A 25,050-nucleotide genomic window follows, 5' to 3' on the forward strand; every position below is an offset into this window, starting at 1 on the left:
TTTTTAAGTTATAACAAACTAATATAATTAGTCAGAGGTTTCGATTTGATGTTTTTAACGCAGTCTTTCTTTGTGATTTCGTTTACTTAACTTTATCAAATTGTATTAATTTTTACTAACACACATATATATATATATATATTTCATTACCCTGCCTCTTTAGCTTTCAGAAAATCAAACAACCAATATATTTAATAGTTTACATTCGGTGAAAGCTATTGATTTCTACGAATTTTACAATGCTTTTTAGGCTTTAAAGGTGAACAATTTGATGGCGAAAATGCGCAGAATCTGTATGCAATTACACATATATTTAAGTCATTATAAATTGCAGCGTTATCATTCGCTCCCCGCTAGTACAGCGGTAAGTCTACGGATTTACAACCCCAAAATTAGGGATTCGATTCCATTCGGTGGGCTCAGCAGATAGCCCGGTGTGGCTCTACTATGAGAAAAACATATAAAAACCTTATCGATTAGGTCTTGGGCTTGCACAAAAAAAACTATGCTTCCCAGCGGCTCAGCGGTAACTCAGTGGGTTTATACCACAACAAATAACGTTTCGATACACGCGGTGGGTAAAGCACTGTTATCCCATAGTGTAGCTCTGCGCTGTAGAACATAAAAGCTATAAACAAATTTATTTCGTAACTGTACCTGATTGTTTAATGATGCTTGATGGAGTAGAAAATTTTATCAAATAAATATTATAAATTAAACTGAGATATACTGTGTAATTGACTGGTTTTCAAATTACGAAAACATATTAAAATGCTTCAGACACGACGCAATAATTTTTCTTACTTATTTTCAGTTCTGATAAGCCTTGTTTTCACTATATTTAAAGTTAGATTATATAAAAGGGAATTTTAAACATGAACGTGATATGCTTTCGTTCAACTACTTCATTCTTTTCCCCTCGGTGAACTCGGCAGATAGCCCGATGTGGCTTTTCTATAAACACATACACATCAATAAAAACATTCCAAACAGGTAGAAAATATTATGGTCTTATTGGTTTGTTTATTTTGAACTAGCTACACGAGGGATATTTAGCATTTAAGACTATAGGGGAGGTAGCTAGTTATCACCACCCACCGCCAACTATTGGCCTACTCTTTTTATCAATGAATAGTGGGATTGACCGTTACATTATAACATTCCCACGGCTGAAAGGCGAGAATGTTTGGTGTGACGGGGATTCGAACCTTCGACCCTCGGATTACGAATCGAGCGCCTTAACCACCTGGCCATATTTAGGTCTGAAACGTTTACGTAGACATATAGACATTTACAACAGACAAGATGTAATACGTAATCTATACAAGAGTAATTTTGGCTTAAAAACCTAACGTTTGGTGACGAAACATATTTGAATTCACTACAGACCAGATTAATTTCAAGTCACATGCTATAAAAGGTTTCTGTTTCATAGTTTTCTAGGTTTTTTTTTATTTCATGAACGTTTGCTCTCCAGAACCACATCTGTATGTCTGCGGACTTACACTACCAGAAACCTCGTTTCAATACCCCTGGTGAGCAGAGCACAGACAGCGTTTTGTGTAACGTTGTGTTTAATAACGAAAAGCAAATTAAATTTTCACAGAAAAAGATAAGAGAGCTTATCGCTTAGAAATAATGAGATAATTGCAGGTTGTTAACAAAATCGAGTAAATCGTTCATTTTACGGTAATTTTTTTTATCTGAAGTAAACGTGAGAAAAATCTTAACAGTGTCTGGTTGGAACCTTGAGAGCTCTAGTTTAGGTTTCTGGGTTGAACTTGTATTGGCTATAATTAAGATGGAAATATTTTTGTGATTTTCGTATATAAAATCCGTGGTGGTTTATTAACATTTGTTAATAATACCTTTTTCTAATGATCCGCATATTTAATACCTCAAATAGAACCATACTCAGATTTTTGTAAAAATGAATGTTCAGATCGTTCATTTGATAATCTGACATAAAAAATAATCTGACGTGTTTTCAGGTTTAACTGTAATATATTATGAAATATAATAATAATAATAATGTTTGTATAGAATTGAACACAAAGTTACACAAGGAGCTCTCCGTGCTCTCCTGAGAAGGGGTATCGATACCTTGTTGGGAGTCCGCAGACATACCGCTGTGCAACTAGAAGCCAGTATTAATGATTAAAAATATCTTTATGATAATTTCATTTTCTTGGTCGCATGGCCAGGTGGTTAAGGCGCTCAACTCGTAATTTGAGGATCTTGGGTTCAAATCCCCCCAATAAAACATCCTCGCTCTTTCAGCCTCGAAAGTTATGAATAAAAGGAGTTCGGAATAAATGTTAATGTTCTCTTGAAACCAAAAAAACATGCGTACAGTGGATGTATGAAATCTGACCACAGATGTTTACAAAGCTGATTTAATTTTGATGACTTCATAGTTTATTCTCAATATGAGGACATATAAACTTAACCACTTCACCACCATCCAGTTGTTTGTCAGATAGTAAGTATACACTAAAATGTTGAACGTAGCAATTTATGCTGTTGTGATGTCAGTAGAACGTGAGCATGCAATGATTCACGAGAATAATTATGTACTCTGTAAGCTACAATACAGCATTATATATAAACTTCAAAAGCAAGAAATAAATATATTTGCTACTCTTAATTTTGACCTTATTTACTCTTGAAACAGAACACTTTCGGGTATTGTGCGGAAGCACTTCTAATATATTTGATTTGAAATAATACTGTAGGTTACATTATCATCTCACGGTACTAATAAAACTCTAGGTTACATTATCATCTCACGGTACTAATAAAACTGTAGGTTACATTGTCATCTCACGGTACTAATAAAATTGTAGGTTACATTGTCATCTCACGGTACAAATGAAACTGTAGGTTACATTGTCATCTTACGGTACTAATAAAACTGTAGGTTACATTGTCATCTTTCGGTACTAATAAAACTGTAGGTTACATTGTCATCTTACGGTACTAATAAAACTGTAGGTTACATTGTCATCTTACGGTACTAATAAAACTGTAGGTTACATTGTCATCTCACGGTACAAATGAAACTGTAGGTTACATTGTCATCTTACGGTACTAATAAAACTGTAGGTTACATTGTCATCTTTCGGTACTAATAAAACTGTAGGTTACATTGTCATCTTACGGTACTAATAAAACTGTAGGTTACATTGTCATCTTACGGTACTAATAAAACTGTAGGTTACATTGTCATCTATCGGTACTAATAAAACTGTAGGTTACATTGTCATCTCACGGTACTAATAAAACTGTAGGTTACATTGTCATCTTACGGTACAGTTTCCAAAATAATGGATTAATATTTTCCCCACCACCACCATAAACACAAACTGTGGTTAAGCTATAATATATATTTTTTTAATTTTAACAAATTCACATAACATGAAATTACTTTGAGGATACTGACGAGATTTTGTAGATTGTTTTATTCTGTGATTACCTGTCTGTGTAGTTTATTTATTGCCTAAATATACTCAGTTAACTTTGTAATTATCTTCACTTCATTGTACAAACACAAACATTGCATGTTTTAAATGTTCGTAATAGTTTCAATTTAAATGTATCATAATAATTTTATTAAAATCAACTGATTAAACAGATTAGCTTTGTATTTCTATTTCCGTACATAATTGGAATTTTTATAGAAGTTGTGCTTGTTTTTTCTTGTTAAGCGAAAAGTTAAACAGTGGAATGTCTATGCTGTGCCAACCACAAGTATCAAACCTTGTTTTTAGCAGTATAAGCCCCAGCCTTACCGCTGAGCCACTGATGGGACTTCTTATAGAATAAATTAAAATCCATAGCAGAATTTTGAGAGAAAAAATTAAACAATCTTAAAGTTACATTTATTTTTACTTTTTTTTTCTCTCTTTGTAGGTGTAAAGCACTTACATAAATGAACCTGTTATTCTGCTGGTTCGTTGATGTTGAATTTTCCTTTGCCATGAAATTCGGCAAGCTTTACGTATCTAATATCTGATACTTTACGGATATCATAGATCTTACTGCATACTTGGTTTGTTTGTATTTTCTTAAAGCCACATTGGGCTAACTGCTCAGTCCACCGAGGGAAATCGAACCCCTGATTTTAGCGTTGTAAATCCGTAGACTTACCCACCGTGGCCAGGTGGTTAAGGCACTCAACTCGTAATTCGAGGTTTGCGGGCTCGAATCCCCGTCACACCAAACATGTTTGCCCTTTCAGCTGTGGGGGCGTTATAATTGACGATCAATCCCCTATTAGTTGGTAAAAGAGTAACCCAAGAATTGGCGGTGGATAGTAATGACTAGTGGCCTTCCCTCATGTCTTACACTGCTAAATTAGGGATGGTTAGCGCAAATAGCCCTCGTGTAGCTTTGCGCGAAATTAAAAAAACAAACAAATTTATAGTAAAGCCATACCGGGCTATCTGCTGAATCCACCGAGGGAATCGAACCCCTGATTTTAGCGTTGTATATCCGTAGACTTACTGCTGTACCAGCGAGGGACCTGCTTACTTGGAAACCATATTTTATCGTTTGCACTTGCAAACCTTTAGAATTAAAACTTTTTATACCACTGGATCATACTTTATTGACAGAAAAAGTTTTGATCGGTTGGATGAGGTAGAAATATTAAGAAGTTGTAAGATGCGGTGATATAAACTAGAATAGACACAAGTTTGTTTGTAAGTCAAATTAACCTGGTGATAAAACAAGGAATCAACTCCAACAACTCTAAATAGAAACATTACAATACTGATTATATTAAAAGATGAATTCCTTAAATATACACATTTATACAAACTGTATATAAAAACTTTCTGTCAGTTAGACCCAGACCAACAGTCAGACACCATATTAATTTCTAAGGTTAACACTTTCTTTAAGACTCACGTGACCAGCAAAGAGTCATCACCCTTCTAGCTGAGCCAGTCACAATCAACGGTGAAGGTTTTGTTTTCGTACGCGACTTTCGAATTGGCAATCTCACAAAGTCAGTTCGGTGGTTACGAGGGTCCACAGGTGAATAAGAAGAGATAGAAACTCTTTAGATGAACAGCAACAGAAAAAGTGACACACCTTAGGGCAGATATCTTGGTAATATATAAACTACATTTAGAAATTACCTGTTACAATGCTAAAATATCATATACGTACTATTCACTCGCTGGACAAGCTGTTAAACGATTTAAAATTTTGAGAATATTAAAAACCATAGAAAGATAACAGTAATTACGATTTATAATACATAACAACTGTACAGAGGATATTTAGGGTATAAGTTTGGTTTTGTTTGAATTTAACTCAAAGCTACACAAGGGCTATCTGCGTTAGCCGCCTAATTTTGCAGTGAAAAAAAGGAAGGAAGAGAACTAGTCATCACCACCCTCCGCCACCTCTTGCGTTATTCTGTTACCAAAGAATAGTGGGACTGAATGTCATATTATAACGCCCCCACAGCGGAAAGGTCAAATATGTTTTGTGTAACAGGGATTTGAGCCCGCGACCCTGAGATTGCAAGTCGAAAGTCCTGACCACATGGCCGAGTATGAATATTGTAATGTAATCCAACTACCCAGACATGTCAAATCACAAATAAACATAATCGCATTACAAAGTAACCACCCCTTAAAAGCCATGTTTAGAATTTTCTAAACTAATGCAAACGTTCGGGGCTGAGAATGGCCCACTGAAACAAGTGTTGAACTGTAGATATGACTCTCTGTGGTTCGCGCCATGGCACTACCGCCGAAAAAAAAAATCACACTCTGTTCTCTAAGGCTGCAAGTGAATTATAAGAATGAAAGTCACATCTAACTTTTCGGTCTGACACCATTGGCTTTAGGTATTGTCAAATAACTTACGATATCCCTCTGACACTTTTGCGCAAACTTCAACAAAAAAGTTAACATATGTATTAATTCAATCCGATTATTTTATTTATACTACCACAGGTCGTAGTAATGAAATATTTCAAGTAAATATATTGAATTTCTATACAAAATCATATTAACAAATGTAAAATCAAACAAATGCTACTACAAAGAAACGGGATTAATAAAGACTGGTGTTTTGTAACTTAATCCGCCTTCCCTTATTCTTCCCTTTGATACCAAGCGCTTTAATACTAACTTCTAATTAAATCAAATAGATCAGAACTAAAACCAGAAAGTAATTAATACAGCTAATTTAGCATGCTGTTCTAAAGTTCTTATTAGAATTATTAAAGTGCATTATTTCACCAATTGAGAACCCTCGATATTGGCGACAGTTTTGGCTGTAAACCTAATAATACCTCACGAGGTTCTTGAACCAGCTTAGGAGATTTAATTTAGTCCTAACTTCGTAAGTTACACTAACATTGCAAAATCACCCTTATGATAAAAATATGGTCCGGCATGGCAAGGTGGTTAAGGTGTTCGACTCGTAATCTGAGGGTCACACCAAGCAATAAAATATATAATAATTTATTGGTCAATTTCGAACATTAGTGCAAAGCTACACAACAGATATTGTGCTAAATGCCTCTAATCTTTAACTTACAGATAAAGAAGAGGGAACATAGCTAGTCATCAATGTTCACTACCAACCATCTGGCAACTCTAACAGTGTTTTTTTTTCATCATCATACACACACACAAACAGCTCTAAGGTGCAGAGTCTGATTTTGTTTGCTTTCTTTTAATTTTGCGCAAACCTATACGAGGGCTATCTGCGCCAGCCGTCCCTAATTTAGGAGTGTAAAAATGGAGGGAAGGCAAGCTAGTCATCACCATCCACCACCAACTCTTAAGCTACTCTTTTACCAACGCATAGTGGGATTGACCGTTACTTTATAACACACCCACGCTGAAAGTCCAAGCATGTTTGGTGTAATGGAGATTCGAACCCGCTACCCTCAGATTACGAGTCAAGTTTCTTAATATCCTGGCCATGAGAGTCCGATTTTAGAGGAAGCAAAACACGGTCTGTACTATTTAATTGCTCACGTCCATCTCGCTCATGATAAGAAGTATTAAAAACAAGTATATTAAACATTATGACAAATAATTGTAACGAGAGTCATGTTAAATAAAAACAGAGTATACCTTATTATAGAACACAAACACTAGGTGTCACCTTCATGTTCTATCACAGGTTTTATATCCTAGTTACAGTAAGTGTTTGAAATTAATATAACAAACAGGATAATGTTATTTGATACAGGGCCATAATTCAATGCTGCTAGCCTTAGGTTTATTAGTATATTACAATGAAACATGTTTGTACGACATCATGCTGGTAATATTTTTCGTAACTTGGTGTGTTTTACTTCGATGGAAATGAAAACTGTCAAAAAGAGTGTGGGTTTTCTAATAACAAAGCCACATCGGGCTTTCTGTTGAGTCCACCGAGGGGAATCGAGCCCCCCTGATTTTAGTGTTGTAAATCCATAGACTTACCGCTGTACCAACGGGGGATCTGCCTGAAAGAAGACATAATATTATCACATTCTTTGACATTAAGTTACAGTTTTATGCAAGGAAGTTGGTTACAGTGTAGTATGCAAAAAACAAAACGAAAAACAAACGCAGTACAAACATGAAAGCCTGCCAATCTTGAAAGAAATAGAAACGAAGAGAAGTAATTTAAATAGACAAACAAAAAATGGAGTGAAAAAGAAAATAGAACTATTTCGTGTTATTTTCGTGGGCAAGGCTTAACTACGATGTAAATGTTTTGACTACACAAATAAGATGAGTATTTTTTACACTTCATGGCCATTTTTATAATTATTTGGACAGAGTTTATCCAATGTTTTAATCTATATTTCTTTATTTTTAATGGAAAAAGTACCCAAAGAAAACGAATCCTGAATCTTACTATTTATTTCAAATATTTTTATTAGTTGTTTTTTTTAATGTAGGCTACGTTTGTTTAAAACAAGAGGGAAGCCTCGATAGCCACGATTGTAATTAGATCTCAAATCGATCAAAAGATGGTGCTATGAGCTCAAAGTTTGTAATAGAAGAAAAAAAATCCAGCTCATAAACATTCTACAACCCGTTATATCACGGCTGACAATTGTTACAGACCTTGAAACTTTGTATGAAGAGATAAACTTTTACTGAAATTCATTTTTCCACAACTATAAAATACTTAAAAAACGAAAAATCTTTAACCTGTTGACTGCCAAGTATTTCAGCTTCTACAATACAACTGTAACGCATTTTGTAACTTTTTCGTGACGCCATTTTGGATCGAAAGTGAAACAATTTGTAAGTAGGTCAAATGCATATATGGTGCTGACATCTAGCATTGAAGTTAAGTATTACTGAGACTGAATTAACTCGTCCGTGGCACTGTGTTACCTATCGACTTGGACGAGTTATCTCGTCTACGGCACTGAACAGGATAAAAAAAAGCCCGTTTGTTTGCATGAGTTTGCTAATATGACTTTGCAGAAGAGATTACAATGGTCGAACACAGTGTTACCATGCAAGTGTGAGTGAAAAGACCAAAAGCGACCTATTGGTTTACTTTATACAACTTTAATACCAATACTAAAGACGACATTACTTAAGACATTGAGTTTAATGGTAATTCACGGGTAAAAGAGAAATATTACTTTATATGTACAAACTGTTGATATGGGTAGAGAAGTCATTTTACATATATATACATCACGGAGAAATATTACTTTGTTGCTTAAAAAAATAAATGTACTAAAGCACAGTAAAAATTTAATATTTCAACAACTATAACTGAGTGGCTCAAAAATGAATTATATATTATACTCTTAGAGACTCGAGACATTAAACGTGTGCATAGTATTTGCGAATCAGATGGTCTTAAGGGAAAATGCATTTCCATTCCTCATTTTTCAGATATCCCATACTGCATTTCTTATGAGCACGGATCGTTTGCGAAGTTTACTGCAGTAGTACTGTCAATTTTTATTATCTTTGTTATTAATTGCACTGATAATAGCAAATTATAAAGATTAGAAGTTCAACTCGATATAGTGGTTACGTTCGAATGGAACAATCACTAGATAAAAATACTCAAAGCAAACTGCTATTGATAATTCTAGTGGGTTACTCTCAAACGTGGTGTAATTATAGCTGACGTGTTTTTTGGTTTTCCTTTTTGACGTAGGACAACTTGAAATCTGTGGCTGTCCATTCGTGACCTTCATGCTCCACACGTTTACTTAAACGATACGAATGGACAGCCATGAATTTCAAATTGTCCTTCGTCAAAAAAGAAAAAAATACGTCTGCCATAATTTTACGCTCAATTCTCTAATCACATAACTTTGCATCATGTTAAGTGAACATTAAATGCAATGGTATAGCTAATGGTGTAACAGCATTCACTGAAGTTTGTAGCTAAACGCTATGATATACAATAAGCTTTCAGTGCTGTGATCGAACCTCGAAAGTTTAGCGTTATAAACTATTTAATTTACTGCTGAACCATGGAGGGACACAGTTACTTAAAAGTAGCACCTCAAAAGAAAAAACGTATTAAAAACTAAATTTGGAATTTAAATTTCAACTATCATTCATTACACTTGAGAATTATTCGCTAACTTTTTGTTTATTTCTTGAACAACAATGAAAACATTAAAACTTTATGTTGGGTCTGTTTTTCAGGTCTGGAGGATTGTTCAGATATGTTTCGCCCCACATCTTCTACCCCAATACTAAGAATGAGGTGGTTTAGGAAGAAAATTCTATTCGGGGGGTGAAGTAAATTGAAAGTAAATAATATCGAATTATATCACAGCTTGCTCTAGAGATCTATGTCTGGTTCTTAAACAGAGAGTAAATATCCCTCCATCGTCGGAGAAAAAAATTCTATGTATAGTGTATTAACAATGTTTAATTTTTTTTCCATGAGGTCCTTTTCTACCATTTAAGTTCAGTGTAAGTATGGAAATCATCCGAGTGTGTGAAAAAGCAGGCTTTTTGTGCTACAGTGTTTGCTTAAAATTCCAAAGAAATGAAGAACGACTTCTATTCTGATATATTTATTACCTTTGTTCTTTACAGTCAGTGAGATCGACAGCCTAAAAAAGCATATATATACATATATATATCTTAACGCGTCTAGACACTGTTAAGAATAACACTAGCCTAGCCATAGACTAAAAATCAATAAAGTTTGACTAGTTGCCTTCAGAACAAAGTACAGAAAGAGTAAGTTTTAAAGGAGTTTGTAAATTATAGTTTATTTTAGACTTTACTGGCATGCACAAAACATATTTAAGTGTTTGATGGCATAGCGAGAGAAATTGTTCATGAAAATCTTGTTTGTATGTCAGTTAGTTTCAGAGCTTATCACTAGGCTGCTACGAGAAGTTACATAATCAGCTATCTGCACCCTGCCCACCAACTGTTATTAAACCCTTAATTAAAGGATTTTTCCTTTAGTAGGTACGAGAGAGGAGGTAGTCTAGAAGTAATTGTTTGTTTTGAATTTCGTGCTAAGCTACACGAGAGCTATCTGCGCTAGCCTTCTCTCTGGTAGTTCACTGTTAAATTAGGCTATTCTTTTATCACCGAATAGTGGGATTGATTGCCACGCAATATCGCCACCACGGCTGAAAGGGCGAGCATGTTTGGTATGACGGGGATTCAAACCTGCAACCCTCAAATTGCCAGTAGAGCGCCCTAACCACTCGGCCATGCCGGGCGTTTAGAAATAAGAAGTGTAGTTGAAGATGGGAGGAAGCAGAAACGATAAAATATAATAGTTTAATCATCTTACGGTTTTCAACTGTTGAATTTCATTCACTCCAACTTTCAGTGAACTCAAACAATAAGCGACAGTTTTGTATAACTTCTTTGTCGAATTTCACACAAAGCTACTCAAGGGCTATATGCGTTAGCTATCCTTAATTTTAAAGTGGTCGGCGAAAGAAAAAACACATAGTCAATATCCATAATAATCAACTCGTGAATAAATATTTATTAATGAATAACAGGTATGACCCTCACGTTTTTACGTTCCCACGTCAAAAAGGTCAAGTATTTTGGGTAATGCGATTAGAACCCGTGACGACCCTAATCAACTTATTTATAACTAAATATTTCGGAGCTAAAGTTTAAGTTTGAAATTATTAGATCATTTAGTACACAGCCTGTAGGACTGAACTATATTTAATGATTATTTATAGGTGTTTAATTATTAATTGACAAAGAGAATTGATTAGGTATACTTAGATCATTAGCCAAGTAAATATAAAAATGCTGCTTCATATACAATGAGCATAAACACTGAAGTCCCTCCCATCATTCACTAAACTTAAGTTTACTACAATTATAAAAAACAAAACGGAATCTTCAATTGTCGCGGAACTTGAAATGCTATCAGGCAAAATTAGCGTGAATTAATCTTTTACTTTTTATTAGCTATATTTCTGTGCGCGAGAAACACTAAACGTGGGTTATGCATATACCCGATTCATTTTATTACTCATCAGGATCTCTACGAGCCTACCCTCAAAATTAAAATTCTTTCAAGCTGGATTGGAATAAACTAATCTACGAGATCTTGGGCGTGGTCAAATACATCAATCCAAAGAGTTTGATCTCCTGAGTTTACTAACTGTTATTAGATCTCAAATCGGTCAAGAGTTAACGGAGATATGAGTTAAGATTTTATTATTGGAAAAAAACAGCAAACAAAATCCAAGAGCCGTTCAGCCGCGGCTAATAAACAAAAGAAGTTCCCGTTTCTTCCAGTAGATGACACACCTGCACTAAGACACATAATTCATTAATTTCTGACCAAATGACGACGAAACCTTAAACTTTGTACAACACACTCATATGTGACATTCAACACAAGGAGAAACCAAGAAATAGAAGTAAACTGCAAAAGATGCAGTCATGTTTTCCAACTGGAGTTATTTGTCCAAGATACGTGCAGAAATTTCTTTCCAAGTAAATTTTACATAAAATAGGTTTGGTTCCAATGTAGAATTTGAGGCATATTTTAATCGGGATTCTTGTAACTATAATTTCATATATGAACATATCTTGTATGGCAAATAATTCCAAGGTAATTTGGTGGTCAATCCAACTCTTCGTTAGTAAAAGAGTAGCTCCAGGGTTGACGGTGGGTGATGTTGACTTCCCTCTAGTCAATCACTTGTAAATTAGGGACAGTTAGCGCAGACAGTAATTTTGCGTGAAATTCAACAAACAAACTGAATAATATCCAAGCATTAAAAGTTATATGATCGTATGTGGTTATATATTGTTAAGAACCTATACAGGTGGATATTTTAGCAATAATTATATAGCCCACAAAAGAGGAATAACCACATACATCATAAATGTATCCACCACAACTCAAACTACTGATACGATACATAGAGCTGCGTGGTAGAGATGTATTGTCTGGGGAAGAAAATGAAACAACAACGACAACAAAAAAAATAAGATAAAATATATATAGGATTTTATTAAAGGTACTTGTAAACGAAGGATATATTTAATTTGTAAATAATTAATCGACGAAAGAAAACTCATAAAACTCCTTACTTAAAATTTAAAAAAAAGTATTCATTTACTGCGCATGTGTGTATAGGAAACAATTTCATAGTCTAGCTTTATTATTATTATTGACCCATATATGATCGCTTAAATTAAATATTAGCGTGTGTTTCAAATATATGTTTCATGTGACACAAAAAAGAACAGGACTGGGGTATCACGCATTCTACATTTATTTCTTTATTTAAAAAATAGCCATCTACTGCCACAAATTAACGATACATGTTATAAGGTTACGTGAAGAAAGGAACTTAGCAGTAATAATAAAAAAGCAATTGATATATATTTTTCATTAAAGCAACACTGTTCTCTGATCTAAAAAGCGGTCACGTTAGAGATGTTGGACAAACAAAGAAAGCAGTAAATAAACTTTTAAAAAATATTAAACGATAACAATACTATGTTTTAATAAATTAAATGTATTCAAAAAATTACGAACTTTTAACAATAAAGTTCAAGTCAGTACAGAATGAAATATTCTGTATGACAGATGTGTGGATAAATAGGATACAAGTTTAATTCTATTTTGCAAAATCAGAAAGAAAATAATTATCTACGTAAGCAGAATATAAAATAGTTAATTGCTATTAAGTTTCAAATATTTACTCTCTAATTAATATATGTGATAGAACTTTGTGGATTGAATTTACTATCAAACAGGACAGATTCTGAATTTGAGTGAACATGTTTTTGGTATGGAGAGAAAAGTAAGACCCTGTCTAAAGCAATGTTTTTTGTAGATGGTTGAAAAATGCAATTAAACTTTACATATTTTCTTAAGAAACGAAAGAGAAGTTTTGATTTTCGCATGTTTCTGAAACTTGCGAAAGACTACACAAGTACTCTCTCCACCAATAGCCTTTAAGTTTGGCCTGAATAGGCAAATAACCAACACCACCAATAGCCAAACTTTGAGCTATTCTAAATAAGTAAGGGGAATTAACCACCACCATTATAATGTACCACAGCCCATAGTGTGAAATGCTTTTTTTCTTTCAACAACGGAATGCGAGCCGTGAACGCTCACGTTCATAGTCCTTGTAACACGTTTTGAACTAGGCAACGCTCGAACCAGGATGAGAATAGAGTTTTGTAATAAACCAATTTCAGATGAAAAATGTAAGCCCTGAATATATATATATGTATGTGTGTGTGTATATATACATATATATTTCACTGATTGATTTAAAATTCCATATTGATGAATCTGTTTAACTTATGTGGAAAGGAGTTTCCTTTCTAAACACCAAAACATTAGCATCCCTCAAACAAGAAATTAAGGTGATCTATCAGTCTCTCGAGAAGAAAACGACACTACGATAGGAACTACAAGAATGTCAACTATGTTTGATCTGGCATAATCATGAAATTTCCCGTGCAGAATTCTACTGTGACACGTATTATAATAATAAAAAGGAACTCACTATTACAACTTAAAAAAGAAATAGGTGCTATGTGCGTGATGTCATTAGGAAGTCAACCGTCAGTTATAAGTAGGTGTTATCTTAACGATAAGTGCTCTTCATCACAGAACTGAATTCCGTTTATCTCAACCGGAAATTGAGAAACGGAAGAGATAAAAATAACTCTTATTGTTAAAATAGGTGTCACTCGTCAGGAAACTGTCACTTGGAATAATTGTTATTGTGTGATAATTAAGAGAGAAATAGATTTCTTTGGTGTAGAATAGTTACTATTGCTTTGACACTTATATAAAAATTAATAATTCTTATAGAAAAACAGCTTTAGACTGAAATCTATGTAGATATAGTTTTCAACACACTTAAAACACACACACATATATATATTTTACGTACGTGTATTGGTGAAAATTTAAAAACATTTTGTTTTCCACGGGTGAGCTTACGTTATAAAAAGTAAGTACGATTCACTATATATTCACTACAACAGTATATGATATTTATACTAACTTCCTTATTTTGTTGTTAAGTTATCGACAAAGTGCTTATCGCAAGGATCGAACCCTTAATTCTAGCCTTATAAGCCATCAAACATTACAATTGAATTGTCAGAAATTATTTTATATCGGATTTTGTTTTGCAATTACAATTGAATTGTCAGAAATGATTTTATGTCGGATTTTGTTTTGCAAAAAAATAAAAAATAAAACACTGTGTAAGTTGCCAGCTGAAGTCGTGTGAATACAATAACGTAAAATAGTTTTGCTCTGTGGTTTAAAAGTTTTGGAAAAAAATACATCGTCAGAAGATCGTTTTGAAAGTATACGAACATAGAAAAATACAATGTTTAAGTGCTCGCGTTCACATAGCACCTTACCGTAATTATGTTGCTGATTTCTGTGAAAGATTAATGAAGAAAAAATATCAATTTTGTTATTAAATTTTGCGTTCAAAAGTTACCACAAATTTGTGATTAAAATTCTTAAAGTTTTGAATGTGGTAAAATCTTCGTCATAATTAACATAGGAATTTAGCAATCTTTTGTTTTGAATTTCGCGCAAAGCTACACGAGGGCTATTTGCGCTAGCCGTCCCTAATTTAGTAGTGTAAGACTAGTGGGAAGGCAGCTAGTCATCACCACTCACCGCCAACGCTTGGGGTACTCTTTTACCAACGAATAGTGGGATTAATCGTAACTTACAACGCCACCACAGCTGAAAGGGCGAGCATGTTTTGTGTGACGGGGATTCAAACCCGCGGATTATGAATCAAATACCTTAACCACCTGGCCATGCCGGGCCGAAGTAATCTGTTCCAGAAATCCATATCAAGATTCTTAAGTAGCACTCGACTCGCATTCTGAGGGTTGCAGATAGTGGTTGGTGGTAATGAGTAGCTAGCTACCTTCCCTCTAGTCTTACACTGCTAAATTAGGGATGTCTAGTGCCGCTAGCCCTCGTGTAACCTTGCGCAAAAATCGAAATAAAGAAAAACTAGAACTCAGTTTAAATTGCGATATTGAGGTTGTCCTAACTCGAGAGAATCGCATTTAAATTTGTATTTGTTAATTTTAGATTATCCTTTGTTTTTTATTTTTACCTCTCAAGTATTTTTATGTAGCTAAAACAGCATAAGCCTCTGAAGTTGTTAATAACGTGTTTTTTATTTTAAAAAATTACTAGCCGATATTTATAATATTGTAACGGAGACAGCTGAGAAGGATGACTTATTGTTCTTTGAAGAAATACACCTAATTCTTGTCACGTTGAACACTTTACGAATTCTTTCAAGATTTTTTTAATATTGCGCAAAGCTACACGAAGGCTATCTGCGCTAGCCGTCCCTAATTTAGCAGTGTAAGACTAGAGGGAAGACAACTAGTCATCACCACCCACCGCCAACTCTTAAGATACTCTATTACCAACAAATAATGAGATTGGCTGTCACATTATAACGCCCCCACGCCTGAAAGGACAAGCATGTCTGGTGCGATGGGAATTCGAATCCGCGACCTTCGGATGACGACACGAGCGCTTTAACCATCTAGTCATGCCGGGCCTCCATGTCATCTTTACCATTTTTATTAAACACTTATACTCACTGTATCCAGTAATTATATATCTTACGTTTAATTGTGTTGAAGAGTTATGAAACTGTAAAAGCAGAACACAAATAACAACCGTTACAACAATGAACAAAGAATAGCACTTGAGGAACAGTTGTGATAGTGGTTATTATTGCATTTTTTAAAAGAGCCTTTCCATAGGCTTTGTTAGTTTGGAATTTCGCGCAAAACTACACGAGAGCTATTTGCACTAGCCGTCCCTAATTTAGCAGCGAAAGACGAGAGGAAAGGCTATTAGCGGTTATCAACTGCCGCCAACTCTTGGGTTACGCTTTTTATCAACGAATAATTGGGTTGACCACCATATTATAACGCTCCCCATGGTTGAAATAGCTAGCATGTTTTGTGGGACAGGGATTCGAGCCCGCAACCCTCAGACTGTGAGTGAAGCGCTCTAAACACCTGGCCAAGCTAGGCCCCTATGTCTGGGATTGAGGGCTATTGTCCGAAAAAATGTTTTATCGGTAATTCACTTCTGAGTTTTAAACCATCCAATACATTTTCATTCGTAAAACTTTGTTTTCTTGTTTTAGTTCTTTTAAACTTTCAAGTAAACAGAGGCGAAATTTACGAAATTTTTATTAAAGTTTTTTAATTGGTAGATGGTGTGATTCCATTGGAATATTTGGTATAAAATTACTTGCTGGCTGTTTGATGGACGTTAATACATCGAGCAAGGGTAGTTAGAAAATGGTTTCTTGTTTTTACCTTGTCGTGCTGGGTTAGAACTGTAGCTAATCTTATCTGACTCTGTACGCAGGAACAGCGTAGCTCTGATATACAACGCCTGTCTGGCAGCTCGCGCGCCACGTTCTTTCTCCCTCCCTCCCTCCCTCCACAACTAAACCAAGGCTGTCTAGAATATGAGAAAGGATAATAACCCTTCTGGTTATTTATGCAAATTTTAAAAGGGCCTCTGCTTGATAAACTGTGAACGCGTTATCTCTATTGTTAAATCTTTTACGTAGCTGAGATATGACTTCTTAACCAAAGGAAGTGTAGTGAAAGACATGATAATATATATTAACTTGTGTAAGAATAGGGAATGAATATAAGTCCTACCTGAGTACACTTGAGAAAGCCGTATTGCGGCAACTTCTGTTCAGAGAGAAAGCAGCTGGCTCTTTCATGCAGGTGACAGTAGACAGACGAGTGGCCTTCGTTCGGTCATTCTCGCGTGCTATATGAAGCGGCTGTGAGCTTCACGCTGATTGGTAAACAACCTTTGAGGGCTAGAAATATTCAAGCCCCATCAAATCGTTTATTTGTAAGCCATACATGTTTCACTAGAGCTTAACTCGTCAAATTTATTTGAGCCGTATGTCCTACTACCTACTTTTTATATGCCGAGAAACCCTAAAACTTCGGCAGTTCCTCTTCCACCCAGTTGCCATACAAAAGTTAAGTCAGATCGTTTGTGTACGTATGTGGCAACGATCTCGAGCTGATGGTCGTCTGCTAGCCTTTTGACGTCACGAATGACGAAACAAAATGGCGCCTTCGCGAGCATTTTTCCAGCCAGACACGACACAGAGGAACACAATAGTGGCAAATATCAGTGCCTCCCACGCGGCGTACCTCACTCATTGGTTCGTAGTGAGATTTTTTTTTCTTCATCCCCGCTGCAACTGCGGATCTTCTAGACCAAGTTGGATTCTACTCACACGGACACTAACTAAGTGCTACTCGTCTCATACGGGTATAATATTCAATATTGTGTTAACAATGACGTACTGGCCCTTAACAACACCTATTATTGTACATAGAAACAACGAGTTACTTTTAAAATAATACAAGCAAGACTTGCAACTTCTTTACTGTTATTTCTATATCGTGTGAAAATTGAAAGCTTCGACCAAGTGAAGCGCAATAGGTAACATATTTAAAAACATAACATTTATTTTTATATTAGAAGGGAAAGGGACTCTCATCTCTTACAAACAAATTTTTCAGGTGGCGTACGTAATTAGTATTTTAAACAGAATTAGATAAGAACGGATTTGTTGAAACGCAGAAGTTAAGCTTGAAATAACCAGTACCATCGTGTCGAACTTGCACCTGTCTGACATCCAAAATAACTAGAGAAATAAGCATCAAAGGTGTGTCGTATATCAGTCATTAACAAATAACACCAACACACTATTAACAGGTGTATAATTTTAGTCACCATTTTCTGAGACTCATTCGATCTGGTTTTGCTCCATGGTTACGTCTGAAAAGTCGTAATATGTGAGCATTCAGTTAAAATTAAAGTAACTTCACACTCTGTATCGATTTTTATCCGAATACTGCAGTGCCTTTTTGACAAGAACATCGCAAACACTTACAAATATAATTGAAACCTAGATTACAATCCGTCTACCTTTAACTTATTTGTCATAGATCGGATCCAGCTGAACTCTTCTATACTATAACTATACACTTTCTATTCACGTAATGTTGAATACATAAAGTATAATCCATGCTTAAGCAACCTTGGGCAATTAAAGAAAACCGACCTGCACTAACAACGAGTATTGAGACTTGATGTTTAACGTTATAAGACATCAGACTTTCTGATGATCCAGGCGGTTCATCAGGGATTAAATAGTGTTAACGTTAACAAAGAAATATTTATATAATTAAAAAAGTAGAAAAAGAGAAGTATTCTGTTTCCCACGGAAAATTTTATTTAATACAGGTTGCTGTTTACCGCTTTTAGCAAGGCCCGACATGGCTAGGTGGTTAAGGCACTTGACTCGTAATCTGTTAGTCGCGAGTTTGAATCCCCGTCACACCAAACATGCTCGTTCTTTCAGCTGTTGGGGGCGTTATAAAATAACGATCAATCCCACTATTTAGTGGTAAAATAATAGCGCAAGAGTTGGCAGTGGGTGGTGATGACTAGCTGCCTTCCCTCTAGTCTTACACTGCTAAATGAGGGACGGCTAGCGCAGATAGCCCTCGTGTAACTATGCGCGGAGTTCAAACCAAATTGCTTTTAGCTATAACGCTTAAAGATAAACTGCTTGATGTTAACACATGCGACTAATAAATCCAATATGAGTAATCAGTGCTACCATTATTATCGAATATATTAAAATAGGTATGTGTGTGTATTTAATAAAGCAAAACCAATCGGGCTCACCGCTATTTCTATGGAAGGGAATCGAGCCCCTGAATTTAGCGTTTTAAATCTCAAGACTATCTGTCCCACTGACTATCTGTCACTGTCCCACCGAGTGGCAAAAAAAAGAAGAAAATAAAATAAATTTTGTATAAAGATGTTTGTGTTTTCTTATAACAAGCCACATCAGGCTGAGCTCACCGTGGGGAATCGAACCCCCTGATGCTAGTGTTGCAAATCCGTAGACTTTACAAGCGGGGGGCTTGTAAAAAGATATTAGATAGACTGAGAAGTAAAATACTTGATTATTATTTAAAAAACAACAACAAAGCGAAATGATGCTTATTCTATTCTTGTAGTTATCTGCTCGTATGTTTGTTTTTTTTATAAAACCAAATAGCAACAATCACGGAAGTTGTCCTCCTATAAGGCCCGGCATGGCCAAGCGTGTTAAGGTGTGCGACTCGTAATCTGAGGGTCGCTGGTTCGCATCCCCGTCGCGCCAAACATGCTCGCCCTTTCAGCCGTGGGGGCGTTATAATGTGACGGTCAATCCCACTATTCGTTGGTAAAAGAGTAGCCCAAGAGTTGGCGGTGGGTGGTGATGACTAGCTGCCTTCCCTCTAGTCTTACACTGATAAATTAGGGACGGCTAGCACAGATAGCCCTCGAGTAGCTTTGTGCGAAATTCAAAAAACAAACAAACAAAACAAACAATCCTCCTATAAAAATTATGTCGCAATAGTTTCAGAAAAGCAGTTGACACAAACCTCAGAACTCAGCTGTTGAATAAATAATAAACTTATAATAAGTTTATTGCAAACATCAGTGAACAAAGCGGCCATATTCTGAAGCATGACAAATAATTACTGTTGTTTCTCCCATGTCCAGGCTGGAATATTCATCCAACTGAAGTTAACATTAAATTATTCTTACTGTAATGGACTGACACAAATAATAACGTTTTGTTTATATTACCCTCATTATGCGCATAAAACTAAGCCTATTTCACATAACTTTAATTGTGAGGTATTAAAATTTGCGTTTATTTCAACCTTTAAGTTGCTTTTCTGTTAATTGTGTTTGAGTGGCATCATAAAAAGATTACCCGTTCTAATTCTCATCACTTTATATCATAATTTTTATGTTCATATGGATTAATTAGCCTTGATTACAATAAAGCTCATATTTTTTGTCACCAACAATGCTTTCTAATGGGATTTAAAACGGTAGTGAGATATTTCCTAGGATTCATGATATAAGATGGAATTCCTTAGGATGAGCTTTATCATCTCGTTGTGTTATGCGCAGTTACATCAATTCATACTAAGTTATGTTTAGCTGTTTTGTTAGGTCTTAAATTTGTTAGTTTCCCTATAAACGTATAGGCCTCTTTTGAATTCAGTTGAGAGCTTTGCCTCACGTTTCGGCAGATTCACTGGTATGCTTTTTGACATGATAACCGAAGGATGATATTCAAAGAGTTGTGGAAAGGTACGTCTGATTGTATTGCATAATTACTTACCCTAACAATTCACACGGTTGGCTATCCTTCTAATTTTAGAAGTTAATCATACAACTTTGCAAAATATCAACTAATATATGCGCGATTTATTTATTGTAAATAACCGTTTTCATTCATGAAATGTTTAAAGTATTTCTCTGCCTTCTGTTAACACTAACACATACTTTTTCAATGGAGATAGACTGTATTTGCAAAGTGAACTTCTACTTCATCTCTGTAGAGACGCTGTCCAGAGAGCGTAGACTTACAATGATGAATTTTTATAGAAGCAAGGGTATTGTTTGTTTGTTTGTTTTGAATTTCTCGCAAAGCTACACGAGAGATATCTGCGCTAGCCGCCCCTAATTTAGCAGTGTAAGACAAGAGGGAGGACAGCTAGTCATCACCACCCACCGCCAACTCTTGGAATACTCTTTTACCAACGAATAGTGGAATTAACCGTCACATTAGAACTCCCCCACCGCTGAAAGGGCGAGCATGTTTGGTGTGACGGGGATTCGAACCAGAACAAAGGTATTTATGGTATTGATCCACTACGTAAACTGACTACTGACGTGCATTGTGCTACAGTTGTAATGCAACTGTTTATACAGAACATTTTGTGGTCTTCTTGAAAATCTTTGTAAGATCATGTAAATGTTTAATCATACAACTTTAATCATCATTACAAAGATAGAGAAGATGCTGGACCTTGTAAACATTTAACCATGATCACAAAGTTACAGAAGATGTCAGACCTTCTAAACATTCAACCATCATCACAAAGATACAGAAGACACTGGACTTTGTAAACATTTAACCATGATCACAAAGTTACAGAAGATGTTAGACCTTCTAAACATTCAACCATCATCACAAAGTTACAGAAGATGTTGGACTTCTAACCATTTAACCATGATCACAAAGTTACAGAAGATGTTAGACCTTCTAAACATTCAACCATCATCACAAAGTTACAGAAGATGTTAGACCTTCTAAACATTCAACCATCATCACAAAGATACAGAAGACACTGGACTTTGTAAACATTTAACCATGATCACAAAGTTACAGAAGATGTTAGACCTTCTAAACATTCAACCATCATCACAAAGTTACAGAAGATGTTGGACTTCTAACCATTTAACCATCATCACAAAGTTACAGAAGATGTTAGACCTTCTAAACATTCAACCATCATCACAAAGTTACAGAAGATGTTAGACTTTCTAAACATTCAACCATCATCACAAAGATACAGAAGACACTGGACTTTGTAAACATTTAACCATGATCACAAAGTTACAGAAGATGTTAGACCTTCTAAACATTCAACCATCATCACAAAGTTACAGAAGATGTTGGACTTCTAACCATTTAACCATCATCACAAAGTTACAGAAGATGTTAGACCTTCTAAACATTCAACCATCATCACAAAGTTACAGAAGATGCTGGACTTCTAACCATTTAACCATCATTACAAAGTTACAGAAGATGTTGGACTTCTAACCATTTAACCATCATCACAAAGTTACAGAAGATGTTAGACCTTCTAAACATTCAACCATCATCACAAAGTTACAGAAGATGCTGGACTTGCAAACATTTAACCATCATTACAAAGTTACAGAAGATGTTGGACTTCTAACCATTTAACCATCATCACAACGATACAGAAGATACTGGACCTTCTAAACATTTAACCAGCATTACAATGTTACAGAAGATGCTGGACCTTTTAAACATTTAACCATCATTTCAAAGTTACAGAAGATGCTGGACCTTGTAAGCAGCTGTCAAGGGAACTACTACTGATACCAATAGACCAGGAAACAGTAAAGATAAGCCAGATGCATTATTAAAGGATATAAAAGCATCTGAAAATGCATGTTACTTTCCAGTAGGTCAAGGCACGTCAAAATTCTGTGCAAGCATTTGTTAAGTAATGTGGATTGACTCTTTTCCACAAGTGGTTCTGCCTTCTGTATCATATATGCTCATATATCATATAAAAATCTAAACTCGATTTTTAGTGTTATAAACTCTCAGACACACCGTTGAGTCACAGAAAGATAGCGAACTGTAAAATAATAATAATAATACTGGATGCTCTTTCTACAATCTGTGTACATACTACAAATAAAGGCCCGGCATGGCCTAGCGCGTAAGGCGTGCGACTCGTAATCCGAGGGTCGCGGGTTCGCGCCCGCGTCGCGTTAAACATGCTCGCCCTCCCAGCCGTGGGGGTGTATAATGTGAGGGTCAATCCCACTATTCGTTGGTAAAAGAGTAGCCCAAGAGTTGGCGGTGGGTGGTGATGACTAGCTGCCTTCCCTCTAGTCTTACCCTGCTAAATTAGGGACGGCTAGCACAGATAGCCCTCGAGTAGCTTTGTACGAAATTCCCAAACAAACAAACTACAAATAAAATGTTATATTTGTGTATCATATGTGAATAATTTACCGCTTTCAGAGTATCAAAATATTTTGCTGGGATATGTTTTTAAAAATCTCCACCTTTTTACTTATTATTATAATTTTCTACATTCTTCTAAAACTTTCCTAAATAGTTTTTATTTTAAAACTGTAAATTGTATCATGGTTTTTATTGCAAAAATCACCATGCAAATTTCACTGTGTGTTCAGTCACTTGTGCACATATGCAGTAAGTTTAAACTCGCTTTATAATCTTGTGTGTGTGTGTGTATATACAGTCTGTGGACTCACAACGCTAAAGACTGGGTTTCGATATCCGTGGTGGATAGAGAGAGCACAGTCCATTGTGTAGGTTTATGCTTAACTTCAAACAATAAGATTTTCAAGCAGCTGCTTAGGCTAAGGTTAACATGATTTAACACAGGACTCACCGGTGAAGTGTCAATTTACGTTGGTCGAGTGCAAAAATATTTTATTAAGCCTACTTTTCCTTGTTCAACGAAAAATCACTTCTTTTCATACCGCACGTCATCTTCATAATTTGAACGAATTATATAATAAATCTAGTTTGAAAAGATAAGAACTTTGATTGCGTCTGAAAGTATTCACAAATGTCTCTTCTAACAGTTTATTATAAAACTAAACTTATACGGCTTTCTTTCGACTTTTACGCGATAGCTATTAAACGGTAGGTCAAACTGACTTGTATAGTTGAAAAAAAAAAAAGGTGACATAGAAAGGAACGTTGATTATATGTTTAGATCTCTAACTTATGACTTCTCAAAGCTGAGATATAGGCAACTATACCGCAACTGAAAATGGAGATTGAGAAACAGTGACCGTCTGAAATAGATAACCTACTCTAATATTGAAGGGTAGAGTCAAATTAGCGACGCTTGATTTAAAATTAGCTATTTTTCTTTTCTCTTAGGTGGCTACGAGTGCTGAATGGCATATCGGAGGAAAAAAAGGAAGAAATGTACAAATATCAATAACTTCGTTTGAACAATAATTTGCGATTTTTACTTTATAAATATATAGATATAAATTTAAATAAATAATTATTTTTGATGAATAAATTTTTAACCCTAAAGGATTTGTTTTAACGCGTAAAAGCTTGTCTCTTGTGAATTTTGCTTAAAGCTCCACCAGGGCTGTCTGGGCTAATCGACCCTAATTTAGCAGTGTAAGACTAGAGGGAAAGCAGTTAGTCATCCTTACCCACCGCCAACTCTTGGACTACTCTTTTACAAACGAAGAGTGAGATTGATCATTACATTATAATGTTTCCACAGCTGAGCATGTTTGGTATGACGGGGATTTGAACTTGCGACATTCAGAGTGCGAGTCGAACGCCTTGACCACCTGGTTATGTCGGGTCAGAGAAGAATTAGTCAGAAGATATAAATGAAATGTACAGTTACAATAACTAATGAAAAATATAATAAAATCAAAGTTATATAAAATAATCAATAAATATTTACACGATGAATTGGGTAACATGATCTCAGACGTTTCCTCCAAATGTCATATTTACAGTTACAACTTTGTTAGTATTCAACTGTTTACAAATTATTGTTTGTGTGTAAACTTAGTTTTCTTTTTTTATTAACGTAGCATTTTTTAAAGTACAAATAAGCTGAATACAACATATTAAAACGATTTGGGACACCACCGTTTTGTTGCAATATATTTCGTCGTGTATCGTCATGCTCTATCTACTTGGCTTTGCATCTCGACAATAAACATGTAGCATAGTTTTCATTCTAAAAGACTTGGTCGTAAAACAGTGATATCAAAAGCACACTACTGTTCTCTGCATACTTTCTATAATGTATGCTGTATCCAAATATAACGTTTGCCTATTGCTTACTTTAGCAATTCAATCGT

General features: G+C 35.3%; 1 long non-coding RNA gene across 1 annotated transcript in view; it reads right to left on the reverse strand.

Annotated features, from left to right (window-relative positions):
• The window catches only part of LOC143222115 (uncharacterized), a 39,795-nt gene extending 22,284 nt beyond the window's left edge, over positions 1-17,511 (reverse strand). The window contains exon 1 of the long non-coding RNA XR_013012036.1: positions 17,175-17,511. This is a non-coding gene — a long non-coding RNA (uncharacterized LOC143222115). The remainder of the gene's footprint in view (positions 1-17,174) is intronic.
• Between the last annotated feature and the right edge of the window lie 7,539 nt (positions 17,512-25,050).

This window comes from Tachypleus tridentatus, chromosome 8 (genome assembly GCF_004210375.1).
Source record: "Tachypleus tridentatus isolate NWPU-2018 chromosome 8, ASM421037v1, whole genome shotgun sequence".
Taxonomy (NCBI): domain Eukaryota; kingdom Metazoa; phylum Arthropoda; class Merostomata; order Xiphosura; family Limulidae; genus Tachypleus; species Tachypleus tridentatus.